Here is a 6249-nt window from a genome sequence, read left to right as displayed (position 1 = left end):
TTATCTGGAAATCTCCTAATTTCACCATTATATTTGAGGGACAATTTGCTGGATATATAATTCTTGGTTGAAAATTTTTCTCTTTCAGGGTTTTATATATACCATCCCATTGCCTTCTTGCTTGCATGGTTTCTGCTGAGAAACCAGAGCTTATACTTATTGGCTATCCTTTTAAGGTAACTTTTTGTTTCCTGTGATGCTGTCAGGATTCTATCTTTGTCTTTAGTTTTGATGAGTTTGATGATGATGTGTCTTGGTCATTTTCTTTTGGGACCTGTCCTGTTTGGGGTTCGTTGGACTTTCTGAATGGATATATTCTCATCTTTCATTATATCAGGGAATTCTCCTCCAGCAAATCTTGGACAGTTTTCTCAGTAGTTACGTTTTTCTCTTCCTATTCTGGAATTCCAATGACACATAAATTATTCCATTTGATGATATCCCACATGAACCTTAGGCTTTCTTCATTTTGCTTTGATTTTTTTTCTGATTGATCCCTTTCCAAAGACATATTCAGGTATTTGTCTTCAATCTCATAAATTCTGCCTTCCATTGCATCAATTCTACTCCTTTGCCCTTTCAATGTGTTATCTATTTCTGACGATCGAGTATTAATCTTCTGGATTTCTATCTGTAGATTTAGAATCATTTCTAATTTTTCACTTATTTTGTTATTTTGTTCTTGTATTTTCTTCCAAAATTCTTCTAAGGTTTTTTTTTGTGTTTTCTTTGGTCTGTCTTTCAATCCTTTGAAGATACCTAAAGATAATTCTTTTGAATTCCTTATCAGAGTGTTGCAATGTTGTTGCTTCCTCAGGGATGTGTTCTGGGTCTGTAACCTGCTCCCTTGTTTCTACCACTTTATCCTGCTTCTTTGTGTGGACTGTGATGGTCTGTTGTCTCTGAGACATCGTGGTATTGTTATATTTAGATCTCTGTTAACTGTTTGTGAAGAGCAGCCAAGGGTGATTCAGGCTTTTCTTAATGGTTTTTTATTATTGGCCCGTTGGTGGAGAAGGAGGTGTAGTGACTCTTGCTCAGTAAGTGAAATTGCAGGAAGTGTGGGTGTAGTTGTGTCTTATGGGGACTGTGGCTGTCTCCCACTCAGACAAAAATTACAGTTGAATAACAATCAAAAAACTAAAAGCATATGGACAAAATACACACCATGTAATCACACAGGAACAGTAACCAAAGAAAGATAAAAGGGAAAAAGAAGATGAAAAAAGAAGATAATCTGCAATATCTGGGGATAGGGCACTAAGAAAAAAAAGGTAGAGAATGAGAATAATGAAGAAAAACATGGGAAAAAATGCAAAAAGTAAAACAAGGAATGGGGTTAACTGTGAGAAAAAAGGGAAAAAATTTAAATTACAAAAAAAAAAAAATTTTTTTTTCAAAAAGGAACAGGGAAAAGAAAAGAAACCTGATAACCAGGACCTGGGAGGGGAAGACTAAAGAATAATAGTGAAAAGGACAAAAGTATTAATAATAATAGTAGTTTTAAAACAGACAAATATAAGCAAACTAAGTACCAGAAAAAAGAAAGCAAAGAAGAAAATAAATAAAAATTTTAAAAAAAGAGAAAAAAAAAATCACTGGAGGACAGGGCTGGGCACCCAGGCTCCATCTGAACACACAGACTGGGATGGAATTCCTGCGGGCCCAGGAGGTAGGTGGGAGTGGGGGATGGCCGCACCTCTGTTCACCAAGTGGGTGTGGGGTATAAGAATAACAAGAGGAATGTCGCACCTTTTCAGTCCTGTAGGTCCATAGTGTCCTTGGGGCTGCTGGCAAGCGGAACGTGTTCATAAGCCACTGGAATCTGGGAGAGCGCTGTCTCTTTAAATATCCAAAATGGTCATGCCACTTGTGAACATTCAAAATGGCGGCACCCTCCGGACAGGCAGAAGTCCATAGCCCAGCCCGCCTTTCTCTTCGCCTTCTCTGTTTATTACCCAGCCACCAGAGCAGTCCTCCGTGCCATCCCTGGCTAGCACGGCTGGTTTTTAGGTTAATTCTTAGGTCCTATAAGCACTCAGGAATCTGTAAGCTGTCTGTGTGGTCAGGATTGCTGCCAGACCGCAGCTCTGTATGTCTCCTTTTCTAGTATTTTCATGCCAGTTCTTCTGCTAGTTGGGGTTTATATATCTATATCCTTCCCTTCAAGAGCTTTCTTAATTTTAACATAGTTGAGTTTATCATTATTCCCCCTGTGCTTGCGCTTTGTAGGTCTTGCTTAAGAAATGTTTCCCTCCTCAGAAAATGTTGCCTTCTCTATCTTCTGGTCTTTTCTGTAGCATTGGTCTGTTTTCTGTATCCTTATATCAGTTCCTTGCTTTCCAAATCAGGCAGAGCAGGTCATCCTACCTTGTTCTTTAAGAAGGTCTTACTGTGTTTGGTGTAGTGTAATTTTATTTGCATTGGTAATTTCCACATGAAAACCTATTGGGCATTTTCTGGGTAATGTGTTGAAGCTAATCCATGAATGTGAGTTATCTCCGCTTATTTTGCCCCCCCCCCTTTGTTAATAGCACGTTCTCTTTATTTATCATCAATTTAAATACTCATTATTAATTATATCCTAAATGGTCACTGACTTTTCAATATTAAAAAAGATAACATTGTATATGTACTTTTTTTCCACACTTGATTAAATTTTAGACAAAAATTCCCTCTCCACTTTCTGTTAGGTTGAATCATGAAATTTTTGTTTTTGTTGGTGAAAATATTGAAATGGTGGCAATTTTATATGGTTCAATATGATGTAATTTTCTCTAGAGATTTTATGTATCTGTTATCCTTCAGCCTTAGGTACTACCTGTTGTTACAGTACGTGCTATTTCATTTTTCTCTTTGTTACTGGTATATAGGAATACACGTAACCTTTCATCTTGGATCCAGTAGCCTTACTAAACTTACTTTCATTTACATGTAGGTTGTTTTGGAATTTTTTTCGGGGGGCTGGTGTTAAAGAGAAGTTTTTATTCTGCGCTCCTGGGAGAGGTTTACAGTTTCCCCAGAAGGGCCCGGGTGAGGCTCACATGTCCCTGAGAGGGGCCAGAGAATTCCTGCTGCCCAGGTGAAAGAAAGGGTTTTTTAATAGTGATTTTCTTCCTGGTTCTTAGAGGAAGGGATTGAGAGCAGGGTATGTGTTACAGGAACCAATAAGGTAAAAGCACCTCATTAGCATGGGGGCAGGAAGCAGAGTTGAAGCACTTCTTCATTAGTATAGTGGGCAGGAAATAGTTGAGGGTCTTCATAAGCCAAGGTTATGTGCTGGGGTTTAGTATAGGGTGTGGTCAGCCACTCCCTTGCTTGACCAGTTCTTGTAATTTTTTCCGGCTTAATCCTTTACCTGCCTGGCTCCCTGTGTTCCTGTCTGACATTCCAGCGTTTTTTGGTGATAAAAAGGGCAAGAAGTTACCTTTCTGGCTGCTTCCTGCTGAACCGGGTCGGAGTGGGGTTAAAGGCTGGTGTCAGTGGGAATTGGGTCGGTTGCCAGGCGGGTGTATGGGTGTAGAAGTAGTTGGTTAACAGTAACTCTGGACGTTTCTTTAAGCCGGTTTTATAGGAATCTAAACAGGCAAGGGGCGAAAAGAAAAAAGAGACTTCTTAGTAGAAGAGGTTCTATAAGGGGTAATAACCAGGCTGTTAGTGGTGACTGGAGCTATTCAAATGGTGAGATTTCTGTTCCTCGCTCAGCGGAGTCAGTGTATTGACATTTTGTTCCACCAGACTGGATTCGTTGATACAATAGCAGCATTCTTCTTTAAAAGAAAGAGGCAAGTTCCACCTTTTCCTGCTGTTAATAGGTCCAAAGCTCTTCGATTCTGTAAAGTAACTTGGGCTAAAGAGGTTAGTTGCCGCCGGAGGGAGGCCAGAGAATCTTCAGTAGTTTCAAGTGCTACCTCTAGACAGGTTTGAAAATCTTGGGCTGATATTATACTATGACCCAGGGCTCCACCTGCTATTCCTGCTGCTGCAAAAGCGGAGGCTAAACTGAGGCCCACCATGATAGGTAGAAAAACAGCACTTTTGATTCTGGTTCCATGTAGTAGCCAGGAAAATTCGGGTTCCCCATATAGAGTGAGTTGGGGTATTATTGTTACTGGAAAGCAGGGGCCTGGAGTGGTGGAGTTTAAACATTTAGTTAAACTTCCATTACACCAAAAGTGAGTGCCAGGTGTTGCAGAGGTACAGGGCACAATAGAAATGTTCAGTGAGCAAAAGCCATACCCCAGGGGGGTAGATAAAGTGTTGGTGAAAAAACAAACTCTGGAAGGATGTGTCTGGTTAAGGGTTTCAGGTTCCCAAAGAGACACTTGTAGTGGAGGAGTGGTGCAGGAAGTATTGGGAATGGGTGTAGGTGGTAGTTGAGTGAAACTAATAGGTACAGCTGCAAGTAAGGGTCGTTGAAGTGAAGCTCAAAGGACGCAGTGTGAAACATTGGGTAAAGTGTGAGAATGGTTGAGGAAGGATAGTGTGTTGAATGATCTGTATCCAGGAAGAAACTGGAACTATTTTGGGAGTTCCCAGGATTTGTTCCTGTAAAGTCTGTTCTGCTTGGGATATGCTGGTGGAGATATGTATGGAAGTGTGGAGGGCTGCAATGTATTCCCGTGCTATATAGATGGTTCCTGAGGATAGAGAGAGAGAACTTCAAGTATACAGTTTACCCTCGACCCCTGACACCCATCTGGTGTCCCAAGGGTCACGAATAAATCACCTTATTTAGGTCACTAAATATTATAGAAGTATTTAGACTTGGTACTTTCAAAGGTATCATGTCTCCTACATGACCAGTAATAATATCTACCATAGGTGGAAAGGAGATATTTACAACCTGCAGAGGATTGGTCGTATGTAAAACAGGCATACGGAAACTAATTAGAAGATACTGATTTGGGAGTAATGGGTATTGTAATTTCTGTCTGATAACAAGTTGGATCAAGTGGAATGGTAAGGAAGCCATCTTTAAGATCTAGTACAGAGAAGTTAGTAGTAGACGGTGGGATGAGAGAAAGTAGTGTATAAGGCTTAGGAACAACAGGGTGTAGAGGTATTACAGAGGATGAGAGTATTATAGGGTGAATGTGTAGGAATTAAAAGATCTTTAGATAAGAGGCGTTGAATAAGAGTTTTCAGTCCTTGCCTATGTGTCAGGGAGATGGGACATTGGGGTCTAGAGGGAAAATGTGAGTGGTCTTTTAAATGAATAATAACAGGTGAATGGTGGTTAGCAATAGTAAGAGTAGAAATGTCCCACACAATTGGATCCTCTAAATCAGGAGATAAAGGAGGGTTCGGTGTGGAGGATAGAGTAGAGATTAATGGTGGTAGAAGTAGTGCTGAGGGTTCCTGAGCCCAGTGTAGGGTGACTCCTAACTTAAAAAGAAGGTCTCTTCCTAAAAGTGGGGTGGGGCAGGTAGGTATCACTGGAAAGGAGTGTGTAATAATTCTGTTGTCTGTGAGGCATGTGACAGGACCTGTTACCTGGGATTTGGAGGAGTGTCCATCAATTCCTATCACTGAGACTGTGTAGGGGTATAATTGTCCCAGGAAGGAAAGTAAGACAGAATAGGTAGCCCACCTATCGACCAAGAAGGATGTCAACTTACCCGCTACCTTGAGTGTTACCCTGGGTTCGGCGAGAGTGATCGGGGTCATGAGTCGGGGCTCCTTCAGTCTTAGCAGCTGCCAGACTCAGGCAGTCAACGGCAGGTCAGAGGTTGGAGGAGTTGGCCTTCCGTGTCTTGGCACTGAGGGACAGTCACTCTTCCAATGTCCCTTCTTAACACACGCCGGACAAGGTCTAGAAGGTTGTCGTGGATGTGGACAACAGCTGGCCCAGTGGCCTTCCTCTCAACATTTAAAACAGGCTCCTGTTGGGAGGTTGCTTCTGGCTGGTAGTAGGTGTGGGCCTCAGGGCTGCCATTAAGGCTTGGGCTTGTAAATTAGCCTTCTGATGAGTACGAGTGTGGGATTCCCTATCTGCCTCAGCCAGTTCCTCCTGGGTGTTAAAGACTTTAAAGGCCATATTCACCAGGTCTTGGATGGGAGTCTGGGGGCCCTCCTCTGCCTTTTCAGTTTTTTTTCTAATATCTGGAGTAGACTGGGTGATAAAGTGAGTAGCTAAAATAGTAGCTCCTGCTGGGGAGCTCTGGTAGCATAGTGGCTAAAGCACTTGACTGCTAACCAGAAGGCTGGCAGTTCAAACCCACCAGCCACTCCTCGGAAGGAAGGTTG

The 6249-nt window shown here is 41.8% G+C and overlaps 1 protein-coding gene across 1 annotated transcript in view; it reads left to right on the top strand.

The window, feature by feature from the left end:
- The window catches only part of UHRF2 (ubiquitin like with PHD and ring finger domains 2), a 196825-nt gene that overhangs the window by 86181 nt on the left and 104395 nt on the right, over positions 1-6249 (top strand). The gene's annotated exons all lie outside the window — the stretch shown is intronic.

The sequence above is a fragment of the Orycteropus afer genome, unplaced genomic scaffold, assembly GCF_000298275.1.
Source record: "Orycteropus afer afer isolate SDZICR_OR568_19922 unplaced genomic scaffold, OryAfe1.0 scaffold00156, whole genome shotgun sequence".
Lineage (NCBI taxonomy): Eukaryota > Metazoa > Chordata > Mammalia > Tubulidentata > Orycteropodidae > Orycteropus > Orycteropus afer.
This window is presented reverse-complemented; position numbering and strand designations above follow the sequence as displayed.